This window comes from Myotis myotis, unplaced genomic scaffold (genome assembly GCF_014108235.1).
Source record: "Myotis myotis isolate mMyoMyo1 unplaced genomic scaffold, mMyoMyo1.p scaffold_m19_p_7, whole genome shotgun sequence".
NCBI lineage: Eukaryota > Metazoa > Chordata > Mammalia > Chiroptera > Vespertilionidae > Myotis > Myotis myotis.
Window position 1 is genome coordinate 77,264,803 of NW_023416379.1, and position 19,231 is coordinate 77,284,033.

Genomic DNA, 19,231 nt, shown 5'->3' on the forward strand with positions numbered 1-19,231 from the left:
TAGCTAAAACCAAGGAGAGCTAGATCCCTTTCAGAACCGTACCAGGGAAGGCTACGAGAGGGGGTTTCTGTCGCCCAAACGCAACCGCACGACCATGCCTGGCATGGAGTGAATCAGAGTTCAGGGCATCGGGAACCTCACAGCCGCTATTGCGCAGGCTCTGCGTCCCACGCAGGCTTATTAGGAAGAAAAGGGATAAAATTGCCTAGAGACACGTGAACCAAAGGGGACCGACCGGGGCCTGGGCTCCCCACTGGGGGCGAGTCTCGAATTTACAATCACGAAAGTTCTATTGTCTCGCGATTGGCTCCGGGGCCGCATGACATCATAGCGCTTGATTCAGCCTCCGGGCTCCGATTGGCTGGCCGCGCCATTGTGACGTCACGGTCAGCCCACGTTCTGATTGTAGCTACCCGGCGCCTTCCTCTTCCCATCGCCGCTGTGCTGGGCGAGCGGTGCCTCCGTCCCACGTCGTCCTCGGCTCCGGCTGGCCACGGCCGCTCCCGCCGCCTCCTCGCCGCTTCTCCGAGCTGCTGTGGCGCCTGGAGCGGAGAGGTAAGCCGACAGCGCCAGGAAACTTCGCCTGGGGCCGCCTCTCGGCCATGACACTCGCGCGAGCTTGTGGCCGGGACGAGAAGGCTGCGAACCGCCGTTAGGTCCTGAACCTCGTGCGGAGCGACAGCTGCCGGCGCGGCCCGCGCTCCGCCGGGGAGGCTTAGGCGCCCGGGTGGCCCGCGCCCGCCAGCCCGGCCAGCTCCGGGGGCCCCAGGCCGGCCCCCCAGGACGGACGGCGGGCGCGGGGAGAGCTGTGCGGGCGCCTCGGGGGGTTCCACCGTGCTTCTGGCTCACCGGCTCCGCGTGTGGAAGCAGCAGGCGGGTAGTTTTGTACACTTAGAGGCGCCGCGGGAGCACACACGGTGCCCAGCCCGGAGGCGGGATGGATGGGCTGGTGCGCTCCGATCCGCCCGCCGGGTCGGGATGAACTCGCGGGAGGGAGGTCCAGGGAGGCGCCTTCTGAAAGAGAGAGCTTTCTTTGGGAAGAACAAAACCTGGGTAAGTTCGGAGAGTCTTCAAGGATCGGGGATCGCTAGTCTGATCGGCACCGAGACCCAGGGCGTGCCCGCCTTCGCCCCGCGCTGAGCGGGCAGTGCCAGTGCAGGGGACTCTCCTGTCTTGCCTCTGCCCCCACCTCCCCGGGGGGTGGGGGGGAGCCTGTTAGCCCCGGACCACTTTGGTGTTTATTAAAACCAGATAATTCGGGGAGGGATGAGGCCAGTGCGAATGCGAGGGGGCGGGGACTCGAGAGGTACCCGGCGGCCCTTTAAGGAGTTGGGGTGCTGGAGAGGCGGGAGCGGGCGGCGAAGAGGGTGGCGGGAGTGGCTCTGGGCTGGGGGAAGCCCTTGCGTAACGTCTATTGCGAATTGTAAGGAAAAGTGCTCTTTTACAGTTTCCTTGTGAGTAAGACTCACCCTCTTGCTCCCCGGGACTCCCCGAGTCCACCCACCCGCCTTGGGGTGGAGGGAGTCATGCCTGGAGCAAGAGTTGTTCTTTCAGATTGTATCCTGCATCCGTTCTGTGCTATTTATTGCACTTTAAGGGTGGTGGTTTCCCCTCCTCACGGTCGTTGTTCAGCTTATCTTCCAGCTTCTTGATTGCAAATTTAAAGAATGCAGTTGGCCAACTTTGGCCTGGGGGTGCATATGGATGAATACAGTGCACGACGTGTGAGCTGGGCTGGGGAGCCGGCGGGAGAATGGTGCGGAGCAAGCAGCCTTAATTCTTTAATAGCGGGATCCGTGGCAGGAAGTGCTGTATAGGGTTGTACGGAAGAGCTGGTGTTGCTTGTTAGGCGTTGTAACTGTTCCCCTAATCGCTTGGTAGATAACCTGTTGGTTTGCACTTGTTTTTCCTGAACGTCCCAGCCAACAGCATTTGGTGCAGAATCTACAGATACGCACGCGGTCGGCTCTGCACGCCATGCCTGTGGAGGATCACTTTTACTTTCCATCTGTGGTAGCGGGGGAGGTGGATCACTCTGTGGTCAGCTTGCCGCGGCCTCGCTGCCTCGGATTCTCCAGGAAAGCTCCACACTTGAAAGAGAAACCTCACTCGTGTCCCTTTGAGATTCCTACCCCCAGGTCATAGCTTGTTGCCAGGAATTTTTCTGTAGTGTTTTCTCTTGCATTTCCTTTTCTTTTCCATTTCTAACGGAAAAAGGGAAAATGTTGTTGATGGTTACAATGACTAATTTTACAGAATATAGAGTAGAACTTTGCTGAGAAGTTTGTCAGGTTTTTAAGAAAAATACCTCATAACTTCAGACTGTCCTCATCCCCAATTCAGTTTCCTTGTCTGTCTCTAAATGGGGTGTCATGTTACAGAATTGTTGATTTCAAGAGATGATACAAGTGAAAGAGCCTAACATGGGTCTGCCAAGTGTTTCCTTCTCCATTTTTTTTTCTTCTTCTTGGGGAAGGGGAAGTGAGGTTTAGGGGATGTGGCCAACAATGATATCCGAGAATCTCAAATAACTGGGAGAATATTCAAAACTAGGTTTTCATGAACACAAATTTCAGTATCCCTATGAAGTCACTTTTGAAAATGAGGTAAGTTATCTCATTCCCTGGGATGAGTAGAGTTTTTGTTTTTTATTAGAGACCTTGATTTTTGGATGTTTGACATTTGCAAGGACTTTTCAGGGATCGTTTTTTTTCATCACCACCTGGTTCGCTCTCGGCATAATTACTGGTTGCCCTCTTGCTGCTGTAGGTGAGCATATCAGTCCTTGGGTGTCTTATTTCCCACTTGAATTATACAAATCAAGGTAAACCTGGTAACCTTCCTTTAGGGTAACTCTGATGCCTAAGTAGACGGTAAAGAGTGCGAGTAATGGTTTTACTTCTTTCTTATTCCACCACATTCTTCCTCTCCCCTGAGAAATTTTGTAATTATTTTGAATTTGGGTTCCTCCTCTGTTGCCTACCAACTCTTCTGTTCCTGATGGGAGCATCTTTCCATTAGTTACCCATAACTAAGTCTTTACATACATTCAGTTTTAGATAATTTTGGTGTGAGTACCGTCCTTTAAATAGTTGTTTTCCATACATAATTCTTATGCCATCCTGTTAAAAGTGTTATCCTTACCTTAAAGAATGAGAACTAAGGCCTAGAAGTGCCAAGTGATTTTTCCAAATTCATCTCTCTCTCTCTCCCTCCTCTCTCTCTCTCTCTCTCTCTCTCTCTCTCTCTCTCTCTCTCTCTCTCTCATTATACCTACCTGCTCCTTTGTCTATCCTTGCACTCCTAGAATTTGTTCAGTGAACTATGTGCCATTTATGTAACTCTGTTACTCTGTAACTTACAAATCTAACCCCATATTTAAAGGACCATCTTCAAGCCATCCAAGATTAACAATTTGTCATCATTCAGATCTGCCTAAAATCTATTCCCTTCCTTTTAGCCCATATTTTATTCATTCTTTTTATTCATTAACTTGTCAGTTACTGAATATGGTGTGTGTGTGTGTGTTGTGTGTGTGTGTGTGTGTGTGTGTGTGTGTGTGTGTGTGAGAGAGAGAGAGAGAGAGAGAGAGAGAGAGAGAGAGAGAGAGAGAGATTGATTGATTGCAGGAGAGGTTGTATACAAAGTTGAAAGACTTCAAAGGGCTTTCTGAATTAGCTTACACTTTAATCCTTTTATACCCATACCTAATCTGCACCTTGGGCTGAAAGGAGGTCGGTAGCAGATTACTGGAGGACTTGTCTAATTATACCTGATAAAGCTTTATGACAGAGCTATCCACATTAGAAACATCAGTGCCTCGTACTCTAGAATTGGTTAGGGTGCTTTTTGTGCAGGAGACAGACAACCCAACTCAGATGGGCTTAAATGAGCACCTGACCCAAAAAGTCCTAAGGCAGAACTTGTTCTTGTTACTCTGTAGTGTTCTCCAGTGTTGTTATATTCATAGTCTGATTTTGCAAGATGACTTCCAACAACAGTTTAGACCCTCCTGTTACCATGTTCTCATGTGGGAACTACCTTCCACTTTCAAAGAAGGTCCTTGGCCTATAGGTGATTGACTTACACCATGTTTACCTGAAGAAGTTAATAACTAGAGCAAGATAAATATGATAACCTGGGCTCCATCCCAGAACTGAGGAAGTGGATTTAAATATCACCTCGCCCTAGGCGTTTTGGCTCAGTGGATAGTGTGGGCCTGCAGACTAAAGAGTCCCAGGTTTGATTCTGGCCAAGGGCACATGCCTGGGTTGCGGGCTTGATCCCCTCCAGTGGGGAGCATGCAGGAGGCAGCCAATCAATGATTCTCTCTCATCATTGATGGTTTTCTCTCCCTTCCTCTTTGAAATCAATAATAAAAAAAACATATCACCTCATCTACCTGGCTGCTATTACATCTTAAGGAAGGGCCTGTGTGGACATGGGAGAAGTGAGCCACAGCGGTGGCAGTAAAGGCCTCAAAGAATGTTAGTAGTAAAGAAACAATTGGATCAAACTAAATAGAATTGAGCCAACATTTGAATTTAGGCTTACATTTCATAGAGGAATCTTACGTCTAGAGATAGAGGACAGGCATTCTTTGAGAGAGGGAGTTTGGAGAGTAAACAAGTGTAGAATTATTGAGCAAAAGGCAGGTAGTCCAGTTGGCAGAAACTGATAGAGAGGGCAGAAATGGAAGAAAAAATTAGAAAGGCAAGTTGTTGGTGATAATAATAATGGTTAACTTTTATTGAGCTATTATTATGTGTCAGACCCAGCACTGAGCACTGTTTACATGGATTTGTCTCAATGACTAATGATTGTTACTATGAGCATTTCCACTTTACAGGTGAGGAAATGGAGGCTCAGAGACACTTGCCCAAGGTCACAAAGCATTCCAGCCAGGTTGTCATATCTCCTAGCCCGCTGGGAGGCTCTGATGAAGCCCCACTTTGAGCCATGGCCATGAACACAGACTGGAGAGAGCTAATTGAACTAGCTTGTTGCTTGGATAAGGTCTGTGTGACCTGGAGACCAGTTGGATTTCAGGGCCAACAAGAGGAAGGGCACTCTTAAGATTGGGTGGTAGAAGACACATGGTATCATAAAGGGAGGATGAGGAAGCTTTGTAATTAGGTGGAAATATCCTAACAGTCCAGATACATGTCCACACAAATCATTTCTTCCTCTTGAGTCTCAATTCCTCCTCTTTGCAGCCTCTGTTGGCTACCTTTTTGTTGTTGCCCTTCTGCAAGTACATGTTTCCACCACATTTCATTCATTTTCAGACAGTTTTTCATGTTTTAGCATATCTGGGTAGAGATGCACTTATAATCAGTGCATCTTCAAATCACTACAAGCATTTTCCACATTTTAATATTACTGTAACTAGGATGCTTTCCACCTTCTAATGAAGTATCACTAGTGAGAAAAGGCAGGTCCCAGTATTGCTAAAGCTCACACAGCCAGTTGCTGGTGGATCCACGAGTAAGAACCAAGTCTTCTGGGCTCCTTCCATCAGCTAGGTTACCTCAGCTCACATAATAGGTGTTAAAATAAACGTTGCCTCATGCTACAGGATTGTAAGAAAGCACATGCACATTTCTTTTTTGATTGCAACTCAAGTAATGTGAGAATTTTGGAAGGCCTGGTTGTTTAAGGTAGGATGCCTCTCCCTTGTATAGAACCTAGCTGCCATGGTTTCTTGTTCCAACTTGCCACCAACCATAAGAAAATCAACTCTGGGCATTGGCCTCTTTTTCTTTAAAAATACAAGATTTAAACCAACGTGACTTCCAAGGCCCTTTCAGAAGTAAATTTTTTCTTTTCCCTTTGCCAAGAACAAATCAAATCCTTTGTTTCAGTTTGACCAAGGATAGGGACTGAACGTTGAGATCACTTAGGTCTTAGAAAGGTAGATGTCAGAATCACTACAGTTTTCTCTTTAAGTGGTTAAACATAACCTCGGGAGATGTTTTGGCCGAGCAAAGTGACTTGTTTAGGAAGATAACCTGGCCTCATTTTGAGTTACTGTAATAGGAACTCCCATCCATCCATCCATCCATCCATGCCCCCAACCCCAATTTCAATCCATACATTTTATTATTACTAAACTATTTGGTTCCTACTGGCCTCCCGCTAGCATGTTTGTCCATGGGAAAATTTTTATTTGATTTGTAGGCATTCACTTTTAGACTTGTGTGCCTTGGTTAAAATATTCGTGCATGGTGAGTGTTCAAAAAACACAATTCCCACCCTTCCTCGTCCTCCCCCCCCCACCATTATTGTTTGAAGTACAGCTGTGTGTAATGTGTTTAGTCTTGCTAACTGAGATTTAGGAAATAGTTCTTTTCGGATTTTTAGTGCTGGTACTGTCACCTTTTCTCTGTTAGGGGAATAACCATTTCTTGAAACATAACTGCAATTTCTAACGATAATCCTTATACTGCGTCAGCACCCTACTGTTAGCACATGCCAGTTACAGGTTCCATCTCTATGAAGTTCTACCTTGCCCTTTCCTTTCCCCGTTGTCAACAACTTCCCCCTGTCAGAAAGAATCTTTCATAAGCCCATACTAAACAGACCTCATAAAGTCATGTTGGAGAACTGGCCTTTATTTTATGAGTTATTCTGACCCCCAGATTACCTATTCCCCTTTTTTCTTGGCCCAGCAAACAGTACTACGAAGTAATTGTTATGAATTTTTCTTTCCCCAAAGAATAGTTCTCATGATACCAAATTCAATAATTATTAATTTGTTTCCCTGGGGGGTTGGCAGTGTGGTGTTTGTCCCTATGGGTAGTGTTCAGGGCACCTCTGCTTCAGTCTTTGGCAGAAGAAAGAAATTACTTTAATATTTAAATTACTTAAATACTTAAATTTGACATCTCCGTCTGCCCAATTTGTGAGCTGATACATGCCTCTGTAAAAATTTGAGTTTACTTTTTATGAAAATTCTGAATATTTATCTCTTCTGCGGATCTGAGGTTCATTGATAAGAGCATCTACTGTGCTTTTTTAAAATTTATTTATTTAAGCAAAGCTGTAGGAAGCAGGTTGAAGAAAGTACCTTTCAGGTTAGTGGCTACACATCTGGATAGGGTTCCTAATCTGCCACCTCTGGCTCTGTTGGCTCTGGCAAGGAGTTATTCCACCTGTTTGAGACTTCTCTGTAGAACTTGGAAGTGATTTTACCTGTGCCTACTATGGAGGGTATTCAAACCATCAGTATTACACATGAAAGTTATCTAGGGAACTGACTTAATTTGATGATCATGGTAAAGAGACCCCTCTATTGTATAAGATGTTCACTGAAGCATTGTCCATAACAGCAAAAGATCAAAAGAGTAGAGTAAATGTCCTTCAGAAGAGTAAATTACACTACAGCTGGGCAGTGGAATACTTTGCAATTTATGAGAAGAATGAGGCTGATCTGTGGGTACTGAATAATACAGTTGCTCAATACCACATACCGGGCATTTTTCTAAGGCCCTCTATGTATATTTATTTTGGCCTCACAAACCCCCTGAGGTCGGTACCTCAGTTTTGCAGATGAGGAAACTATAAGGCACAGAAAGTTAAGTGACTTGTTTAAGGCTCCACAGCCAGCAGGTAGCAGAGTCAGGATTCAAACTCAGGCAGGCTGCCTGCAGTCTGCTCGTTACCACCTTGGCATGCTGCACGCGGTTGGACCTAAATAGTAATCTTTGCATTTGCAGCTCTTGATACACAGCTGGAGGAAACAAAGCTGAGCTTCTTACTTATCATTACATTCTGGATGTTGACAATATATTCAATATAGAACTTTTGACAGTAACTAACCATTAGGGAAAAGTAAGCTAATAGGGGAATAACCTTTATGATCAGTCCTTGAAAAGGTGACCTTTTTGTTTTTTTCCTGACTCCATTTTTAGAGATTTTGCCCTTTTGATATAATCAGAAGTGCAAACGCAGAAGAGCTCTATAATTATTGGTGTAAGAAATCAGTGTTCAAAGCACAGTTGCCAATTGGCTGGACTAGCATGACTGGCCAAGGACATCTGGCATCGGTTTCTTTACCTGGCCTCGCCTGGGTTTGATTTACAGAGTGGTAAGATCTCAAAGGTGTGGCCTGGGAGGGATGGGCACCCAAATCCTCCAGGGAGCCTCTGTCTGACCGTCTGATTTCCCTTGGGTGGAGGTGTAAGTCATGTATATTTTGAAAACATCTACTAGGTCATCTGACACAGGTCCCACTAAGGGCCACTTGTTCAGACTGAAGATAGACATGTTTTCCACCACCTTCAGTTCTCTTGGGTTATTAGACTCTGTTAAGCACGTCTTTATTATATATCTGGGTGTGGTCACTAGGTCTGACAGCATTATGTTGGCTGTGAATACCATAATTCCTGAAATAAGAGAATCACAAAATGCACAGAATGGCTTACATATTAACATGGAATATGACAGGTGATAAAACAACTTCTATAGATACACTCTAGGGAATAGATGAATAAATGATTATTAGATTGTGCTTGCTTTTAAAAATGCCACAGTGTAGCCTTGCTGGCATGGCTCAGTGGTTGAGAGTTGATCTATGAACCTCGAGGTTGTGGTTCGATTCCCTGTCAGGCACATGCCCGGGTTGCCAGCTAGATCCCCAGTGTGGGGCGTGCAGGAGGCAGCCGATCAGTGATTCTCTCTCATCATTGATGTTTCTATCTCTCTCTCCCTCTCCCTTAATTTCTGAAATAAATAAAAAAATATTTTTAAAAAATGCCATGGTGTAGCAGGCTTTTTTTTTTTTTTTTTTTTTAAATACATTTAACTCTGCCTCTCCCTCTCCTCACTCACCCCCACACTCAAACAACATTTATAAAATGTAGGTATTTAGATTCAGTTTAAAAAAATAAATGTGTTTTTATGTCACATACCTTATTTATATTCCACAGGTTTGAATTTATGTTTCTCCACCCTCTTTTAATTTCTACCAAGGCAACAACACTGCCTTTGTATATTTTGTATGAGTGAGCCTGGAGAACATGATAATTTATTTTGAATATTCAGGTAATCACATCAGCTAAGAGATGGCAATCAGATAAGAATTACTAACTGCATATAGCAGAAGATGTTGCTTAAACACCTCTTAAATGTTTCTCTCCCAGCTATTTGTAATTCCGGTCTAATTTAATGCCAGGACTATGATTGAAGTGGAGCTCAGCCTCTTTCAGGTCTTGAAGGGACCCGGTAGAGGCATGCTTGGGATCTTGAAGCCTATGGCCAGTGCTTTCACATTGACTGTCTTCTCTACAAGTTTGCTTCAACCAAGAAGGTGGCTGCCCTGTGAAACAGGTCAGGGTTTCTCCAAAGAACAGGGCCCCTGCAAGATAGTATCTCAGGACTTCCCTGTCCCCAAGAGGATGCTATAAATACTGTGCTTCATTTTCAGAGCAGCTCTTTTTTGTTTACTTGGCAAGGAAATGTGGTTTGGAATAGGCTCAGTGACCCCAAAGTAAGATGAGTGCATTGCACAGTGAGGAACGTGATTTTCACTGAGCCCTGGCACAGAGCTGCATGCTTGAGTTTCTCATCTTTTTAAGAAATAGGACTGGCATATTTTATTTTTTTCTCTTTTAATTTATTTTCTATCTTTTTTTTTTTAATTTTAAATTTTTTTCTCTTTTTCGGAGGGGGGGGTGATTGGGGGGAGGTGGATTGGACTGGTATATTTTAAAGGGCTTTCCAGAATTTAAGATTTAGTTGAATAGTATTCAAGGTACTGTTGGAAGACCAATTTCTTTCCTTTTTAAAAAAGTTTAAATTCTTTATTGTTTAAAGTATTACATAGATCTTCTTTTTCCCCCATTGACCACTCCCCGGCCACCCCCCTCCCCCGCCAGCACATACTCTCACCCTCCAACCCCACCTGTCTGTGTCCATTGGTTATGTTCATATGCATGCATACAAGTCCTTTGGTTGATCTCTTACCCCCTCAACCCCCACCTTCCCTCATAGGTTGGACAGTCTGTTCAGTGCTTCTAAGACTCTGGTTCTATTTTTGTTCATCAGTTTATGTTGTTCATTATATTCCACAAATGAGTGAGATCATGTGATATTTATCTTTCTCTGACTGGCTTATTTCACATAGCATAATGCTCTCCAGTTCCATCCATGCTGTTGCAAATGGTAATAATTTTTTTTTTTTTACAGCAGCATAGTATTCCATTGTGTAGATGTACCAGAGTTTTCTAATCCACTCATCAGCTGATGGGCACTTAGGCTGTTTCCAAATCTTAGCTATTGTAATTGTGCTGCTATGAACATAGGAGTGCATATATCCTTTCTGATTGGTGTTTCTGTTTTCTTGGGATATATTCCTAGAAGTGGGATTACTGCGTCAAATGGAAGTTCTATTTTTAATTTTTTAAAATATATTTTTATTGATTTCAGAGAGGAAGGAAGAGGGAGAGAGAGAGAGAGGGAAGAGAGAGAAACATCGATGATGAGAGAGAATCATTGATTGGCTACCTCCTGCATGCCCCCTACTGGAGATTGAGCCCGCAACCCGGTTATGTGCCCTGGACTGGAATCAAACCTGGGACCCTTCAGTCTGCAGGCTGACACACTATCTACTGAGCCAAACCAGCTAGGGCTATTTTTAATTTTTTGAGGAAACACCATACTGTTTTCCACAGTGGCTGCACCAGTCTGCATTCCCACCAGCAGAGCAAGAGGGTTCCTTTTTCTCTGCATTTTCTCCGCCACTTGTCATCTGTTGATTTGTTGATGATAGCCATTTTGACAGGTGTGAGATGGCACCTCGTTGTTTTGATTTGCATCTCTCCGATGATTAGTGACTTTAAGCATGTTTTCATATGTCTCATGGCCTTCTGTATGTCTTCTTTTGAAAAGTGTCTACTTAGGTCCTTTGCCCATTTTTTGATTAGATTGTTTATCTTCTTTTTGTTGTATGAGTTCCCTATAAATGTTGGAGATTAAACCCTTATCGGAGATGATATTGGCAAATTTGTTCTCCTATGCAGTGGGTTTTCTTGTTTTGATGATGGTTTCTTTCACTGTGCAGAAGCTTTTATATTTTGATGTAGTCCCGTTTGTTTATTTTCTCCTTAGTTTCTATTGCCCTAGGACAGTGGTCGGCAAACTCATTAGTCAACAGAGCCAAATATCAACAGTACAATGATTGAAATTTCTTTTGAGAGCCAAATTTTTTAAACTTAAACTATATAGGTAGGTACATTGTTACTAACTTAATTAGGGTACTCCTAAGGTTTAGGAAGAGCCACACTCAAGGGGCCAAAGAGCCGCATGCGGCCCTAGGAGATGTATCAGTAAAGAAATTGCTATGACATATGTCTGCTATTTTGCTGCCTATGGCTTCTTTTAGGATTTTTATGGTTTCCCGTCTTACGTTAAGTCCTTTATCCATTTTGAGTTTATTTTTGTGTATGGTGTAAGTTGGTGGTCTAGTTTCATTTTTTTGCATGTATCCGTCCAATTTTCCCATCGCCATTTATTGAAGAGACTGTATTGACTCCATTGTATGCTCTTGCCTCCTTTGTCAAATATTACTATTAATTGAGCATAATGGCGTGGGTCGATCTCTGGGTTCTCTGTTCTGTTCCATTGGTTTATATGTCTGTTTTTGTGCCAGTACCAGGCAGTTTTGAGAACAGTGGCTTTGTACTACAGCTTGATATCTGGTATTGTGATCCCTCCAACTTTGTTCTTTCTCAGGATTGCTGCAGCTATTCGGGATCTTTTTTGATTCCAGATGAATTTTTGGAGAGTTTGTTCTAGGTCTTTGAAGTATGCCATTGGTATTTTAATGAGGATTGCATTGAACCTATAGATTGCTTTGGGTAGTATGGACATTTTAATGATGTTGATTCTTCCAATCCATGAACATGGTATATTCTTCCATTTGTTTATGTGGAAGACCGATTTCAGTGGGTGACCTAGTTGAATTCAGGTATCCGCCCACCCATTATCCATCTCAGAGATTTATTTCTAACACTTCTTTCCTTTAAACTCCAGTCTCATAACTTCCATCAGTGAGGGTCACCTGGATGCCCTGCAAATCTCTTTCTCCTGTTGGCCAACATGGTCAGGAGCACCACCATCCACCAGTTTTCCCAAGCCTTCAAGCCAGCAGCAGTACTCGGGTCCTTCTCCCTCCCATCAGCCACATCCTTCTCCCACTCCCTCCACCGGCACGCACCACTTTTGTCCATTCAGGCTTCTCCGTCCCTCTCTGTCACCCCCTTCCCCTTCCTCTGTCTGCCCCTAGAGGCAAATCAGTCCCTTGAAGATAGCAGTTTCTCCCTGGCACCCTTCTGTTTCCCTGTGTTCTGGTCCCTAATCTGTCATCACAGTGGTCTTCTGACATGTTAATAGGATCATTTCACTCCACCCTGTAAACTTCATTTACTCTCTCTTTGGGGCCATCCTTGATCCAGCTTCATTTCTTGCCACTTTCCCGCCTGCACTTTTAACTCTGAGCACACCACAGACTTTATTTCCCCAAATGTACCTTGTCTGCTCCCATATCTATTCCACACATATTTGGATGCTTCCTCACCAGTTGCTCCCACCAAAAACAAAAACACAAAAGCAAAGCAAACTTAATGGGAAAAGTCCTGTTCTTCATGGTCGAACACTCACATCCTAGGACCTTTGATCCTTCAGACCGAATTAGATGTTCTTCCCCTTCCTACTTATGTAGCCTGGTTCAATACCTAACCTTGTGCCTCAGTTTCATCCTTCTTAAAGTGAGAATGACTAGTGCTTTTCTCTTTGTCGGTGTCTGCCATGTTAATCTCTGTATTGTCGGTTCCTATATACCATTTGGCATATAGTAGATACCTAGCAATTATTTGCATGTATATCTCTCTAAATATGTACCATTCAAGTGTAATCCATTCAGTAATCTGTGCTAATGGCTCTGTGAAGGTGAGTGTACCTTGATAGCCTGAGACTATATAATATTTCATGAATGGGGAGTCCACCTGAGCCCGGGACTCTGGAGGGCCAGCTTCCCTGCCCAGTGTTGCCATTCTCCCCTCCAGAGTAGAGCAGCAACAGCCTTCAGGCTATGCACATTGCTAGACATCCCACATGCCCAGGAGCAGAGATGACTCATGCTTTTATTTTAAAGGCGCTTATTTGCATATTTCCTTGTAGAGCATTCAGGTAGAATATGCCAGTAGTTCACCACACTGGTAGCACTGTGCCCAAGCAAGGAAAAGCGTGAACTTTTCCATGATATTTTGGTTAGCCACAACATTAAGCCCAGTTGGAAACAGACCATATAGGTTGGACAGAGTCTACCTACTCGCTTCATTAGACACGTGGTCACTAATTCATTGATCATTCACATTCACTCACTGTTAAGGGTTTCTGTGTGCGCTCTCTGCTAAGGAGCATGGATCTTGCAGGGACATTACAACTATTGGCAAAGAGATTGTAATCCAGTTGAAGAGGTGAGATATGTACTTGAGCCAACAGGTAATTATTGGTGTAATAGTGGCTCCAATAATGGGATCTTAAAACAAGGTTGAAGTTTCTATCTCCTATAAAAGGCTGGGGTGGGGATGGTGGAAGGTCCAGAGCTGGTATGACCAACCTTAGGCTCCTTCTAGCTCAATGTATGGCAGGTTTAGAGTGCAGTGCCATCCTCCAGGCGGCAGGTGAGAGGAAGAGGCAAAGAAAGTACAAAGGGCAGAGAATTGACTCGTGTTTTCTCTTAGGGGAAGTTCCCAGAAACTGCCCCATACAATTCTTTATGTCTCCTTGGCCGGGGCTTAAACATGGAGCTGCAAAAAAAGGCTGGGAAATCTCATCTTGATTCTGGGTGGTTGTGGGCAACTGAAAAGTCCTGTTACAGAATTTGGGCATCAGCCACCAGTTGTTGCTAACAGTTCCACCCACCACCCACCACCCACCACCCACGTGGACGTTGGAGGACAGAGCTGCAGAAGTCCAGTTGCCACGGAAGCACGCCTAAATCAGATTGGGAGGTCAGGAAAGGTTGCCTGGAGAATAAGCAGGAATCTGGTGGAAAGAGGAGAGTTCAAGGAAAAGCTCTGAGGTGAAGGGGGCAGGTAGCTGGGGGGTGGAAGGAGTATGTGAGGAACCGTGAGAAAGTCAATGAGGAAAATCAAAGGAGGAAACAGACCCTGATCCTGTGGGTCCTAGGGGTCACATTGAGGACTTTGGACATTTTCCTAAGAGCCTTTAACTGGTTTTGAGGAGGGGAGTAACCTAGAAAGATGCTTTTTAGGGGGTGGGAAGCAAGACAAGACTGGAGGCAGGGAAGATCCATTAGGAAGGGAGAGCATTTATTAGTTGACTTGAAAGTGGCCTTGGCTGCGTAGTTGCTTTCGGGGATCAAAGGAAGTGATTAAAAGTCATCTCAATTTCAGAGAGTTTAAGACCTGGGGGAAGATTTTAGCAATTGGTCAGCCTTTTCACTCAACAGATGATGAGACCAAGGCTGAGATGTGAAGTGGCTTGCCCAGGCTCTCACAGATGGCTATAGAGCAGCACCAGAAACCATTTTTCTGCCTAAATTCTTACCTTGTTGCTGTTAAATGTGCCAGTTTGGGGGAACAGGGCATTGTGGGCATTCAGAGAAGGCAGAAGATCCTGAGGGTGGGTGGCGCTGGCTCTGGGCCTTAAAGGATAAGTATGTATAATCTGGACAGGAGCGTGGAGAGGCCTGCTAGATCGAGCAGGCTGTGTGAGAATGGATGTGGGGGAGAAGCCCAGCTGGTTTGGTGCTCCTGAGTTCTGCAGTTGGAGCACCCTAAGCACTAGGGTGTGTCAAGGAAGATAATGCTACTGAAGGGAGAGCATCTTGGATTATCCAGGTAGGCTCAGTGTGATCTCCAGGGTCCTGAAATGTGGAAGAGGGAGGCAGAAGAGACTAGAAAGAAGGCAGCATGAAGAGAGTGGCCCAGTGTTGCTGACTTTGAAGATGGACAGAGGGGCCATAAACCAAGAAAAGCAGGCAGCCTCCAGAAAAGGCAAGGAAGAGATTTTCCTGTAGAGCCTGCAAATAGGAGCGCAGCCCTGCTGGCATCTCGATTTTAGTCCAGCGACACTCGTTTGGGAATTCTGATCTGAAAGTAAGGTAAAGGTGTTGTTTTCAGCCACTGGTTTGTGGTAATTTGTTAGAGCAGCCTTAGAGAACTCATGCAGTGGTCAGTATTTGTTTGCAGAGTGAGTGAGAGCTGTGCTTTGAGACATCAATATGACAGATCATTTATGAGTTGGATTGGATAGGAGGAAGTTCTGGAGACCAAGAAGTCCCTAGAAGACAATTCTGGGAAAGAGGTGATGAGGATGAGACTGGAGAGGGTTGGGTGGAGGTAGAATTGGGGGCCACTGACACTGGAGCACCATCAACAGGACCTGAAACCTCGGTGGCCCCGTGTCCAGTACAGAGCGAGAGATGGAGCATGCGTGCTTTCAGGACTGGATTCCTGGGAAGGCTGTGGGGTTAGTCACAGAAATAAGGGAGCCAGAAGGAAGAGAAGGTTGTGAAGGGAGTGTGCTGAATTCAGATTTTGACTTGTTGAGTTTGAGTTCAGGAGGACTTAAATGTATGTAGGTGGAGAGAGATCAGATAGAAATGGGCCTTTGAGATTGGGATTGGAGATACGGGATCAGGTGTCATTGCTCATGAAGTAGCTATACCCTTCAAATTTCTCCAGCAAAAAGCCTCAGCAACCCTTATTAGGAATACAAGATGCCACAGTCCTTAATATTAAGAAGTTTTTCCTAGTGTTTTACCTAAATTACCTTTGCTGCCATTTGAATTATGTATACCCTTTTTAAAAAAAAGAAATTCATTTATTGATTGATTTTTGAGAAACATTGATTTTGTTGTTCCACTTATTTATGCATTCATTGATTGTTTCTTGTATGTGCCATGACCAGAGATCAAACCTGAAACCTTGGTATATTGAGACAACACTCTAATCAAATGCACTATCTGACCAGGGCAAATTCTGTATACCCTTAAAAATTATTTTAATGAATAATACTAAATAAATAACTAGCATATTTAAATAAACTAAATAACATAATTCTGTAACCCCGTCCCTCCTTTGCATATTTTATCTTGTGTTTCAGGTCCTGTTCCCAGAAGCTGTCTGCCTCTGATGTTCTCTGTCACCCAGCCGGCCACTCAGGGTCGTATGCCCCTCCCTCTCAGTCCTGACACTGTCAGGTCTCACCCAGTGAGTCAGAGGGGATGGAGCCTTAAGCAAAACTTGGCTTGTGCTGGGAAAAGGGAAATGGATGCTGTTTGCTATAACACTTCCACATCTGTTTTTAACATACCAACTTGCCATCAAACTATATATAGACTTGTTTTAGACATGGTTACATCCTGGAAGTTCTTGGTTTCTGAATTCCTTTGTTCTTCATAATAAACCTGGTTGTAATGATTGAAATTCTAGCCTTAATTCTTGAGAAATGGGAGAGAAACCATTTCAAAGCAACTGTGTTGAATGTAATGACTTGAGAGATTTTTTTTTCCCTGTGGCACCACATTGTCAGTGTGTGATGTTTATCTTTCTTTAGTCACTGCCCTTTTACTGGATGGCATTGTTGAAACTTACAAGTGAAAAGAGTTTTTTTTTTTCTATTTTAATTCTCACCTGAGGACATGCTTAAAAGGAGGGAGAGAAGGAAAGGTAGAGAGAGAGAAAAAGAGAGCTAATGAGCTGTGAGAGAGAAACATTGTACCTTCTGTTCGCGGCCCAAGTGGAGATCGAACCCCTGCCCCTGAACCAGAATCGAACCAGCAACCTTTCGGTGTACAGAACGATGCTCAATCAACTGAGTCACTCGGCTGGGTTTGAAAAGATTTTTTAATGAAGACTATACGGAATATACTTTAAATAATTTTAAAGCCAGTAGAGATATGAGGTATGATTAATACTAATAAAGTCATGATTTCCATAAACTACACGTGAAATTCACTTTCAGTTTCAATGAGTTGCTTGTATTTCCTTCTCCAGGCAAGGAAATAAGACTGAAACAAGAGATCCCATTCATTCTAACTTGACCAGCTAACTTTCTGTTCTCCCTTCCCTTTGATTTGATTAAAATAAGATTCATGTGTGCAGAATTCTGGGTTGTCATTTACATAAATCAGTAGCCCTGTAAGACAGCGGTTCTCAACCTGTGGGTCACGACCCCTTTGGCGGTCGAACGACCCTTTCACAGGGGTCGCTTAAGACCATCCTGCATATCAGATATTTGCATTATGATTCATAACAGTAGAACATTACAGTTATGAAGTAGCAACGAAAATAATTTTATGGTTGGGTCACAACATGAGGAACTGTATTTAAAGGGCCAGAAGGTTGAGAACCACTGCTGTAAGACAAAGCCCCCCCAAACATCCAGAACGCATAAACTGAGTGCCACACGATTAAGCCATGTTAGAAGGAGAGGGAGGAGGTGTTAGCCCTGTACGTCAGTGCCCATTATTATATTTCAACTCTACTGTTTGTAGAGAGAACCCTGCAGATACCTGCTCTGTCTGTGACCACAAGGTGAGTGCTCTGAGCTCTGGTTTGAAAGCATCGAGAGTCTCCCTGACAGACGGGCCTGTGTAACGTAGCTTTATAGTGAGTACATGTTAAGCTTCACAGGATGTGTTCTCACTGACACTGCTCTCTTTCAAAGGAATTAGCTTCAAAACGATGGCAGTCATACTCGGAGAGGTGAAATGTCACTCAGTTATTTGGGAGGAGGAGGGAGTATCATGTAATTTTCTTTCTCTTGTATTCATATTCCTTCTGTCTGTGTCTTTCGCTGTCACTTTTGCTGACCTGCTTTTCTTCCTCTGCTTTCCTTCTGGTGATGGTATTCCTGTGCAGTGTCAGGGCCACACCAGCAGCAGACACCCCATTTAGAGGAAGGAAGGAGGTGTAGATAGTGGCTGGGGCTGCAGCCTGCAGGGGAAGCTGGCTTTGCATCGGGGGAGGCTACCTTAGGAATTTTTAAGAAACTTTTCACACATTGCTAATTAGCAAAATGAGTCAGAGAGACTGGGACCTGATGAAAATTGGACAGCTGAGGTGATCGACGGCAAATGGAAAGTGTGGTTTCTAAGAGGTGCTTTGTTGTGGCAAGTTGAAATCAGGAATATGCATTTTTGACTTGATCTGAGCTAGTGTTCTCTTTCTCTGTGTATAAGTAAGCAAGCACTTCAGCTTTTGTGTAGGTTTGATGAGGGAATACATTTTCTCTGAAGCTCTACCTAGTGTGAGTTAGCCACAGGAAACTTGTGTCTCTCATTATGTATGGCTTAAAATTTTAGTTTTTGGCGATTAAATGTTTCCACGAGGAGTAGCCTCATTTGGGAAGAGGGGAGTATCATGCTTTGGCTAAAGGAGCTTTCGGAGTTTTTATGTTCATATAGTCATGTGAACACAGCTCAACCTGTTTCATCAGTGTTGAGTTTCTCGTAATAACATACTACATATAAGTTGAGTTTGTGGGGGAACCTGGAAGAACTTAAGTATTTCATAGAGTAAAATACTTCTTCTAAGTTTTGTTTGTTATTGTTACCTTGCTTTCAAAAATGACTGTATATCAACGTATTTCAAGGATTTAAGTGTTCATTTTTTATACTCTATACTCCAAGTTAAATTTAACTCCTAAAGTTAAGTATCAAGACGCTCTCTTTTTGAAGTACTAATATGTTTGGGATATTTGCCTTTAAGTTGGGAAGCTAAATTTATAATGTATTTTTAGAAGTAAAACCCTATGGAGGGGAAGAATTCTGTACATAATCTTTTTTTTTAATGCAGCAGCTCTCAAACTTTTTACCAAAAATTGAGAGCCTCAGCTTTTGTTTATGTGGATTGGTATTTCTACTCTATTAAAAATTACGTTTACATTATTTTAAAATAAAAAATTTTAATGATAATACATCTAAAAATAATAATTAGCCCATTATATGATAACACAACCTATATGTTTATGAAAAATATATTTTCTAAAACAAAAAAGAATTCGTGAAAACAGGCATTGACATTTTGGACAATCTATTATGTATCTGGCTTAATGAAAGACTGTTGGATCCTCACATCCGCTTCTGCATTCAGTCTTTTGAGATCACACACCATGTAGCCCCTGGGACACTTTACAATGATGAGAGCGATGATACTGGAAAAGGAATCTCTTAGTAGTATTACAAAAATAGTGTTGA

General features: G+C 43.6%; 1 protein-coding gene across 1 annotated transcript in view; it reads left to right on the plus strand.

Annotated features, from left to right (window-relative positions):
* Positions 1-404: 404 nt before the first annotated feature.
* The window catches only part of ELOVL5 (ELOVL fatty acid elongase 5), an 80,407-nt gene continuing 61,580 nt past the window's right edge, over positions 405-19,231 (plus strand). The window contains exon 1 of the mRNA XM_036316487.1: positions 405-555. The gene's annotated coding sequence lies outside the window, so the exon portion shown is untranslated. The remainder of the gene's footprint in view (positions 556-19,231) is intronic.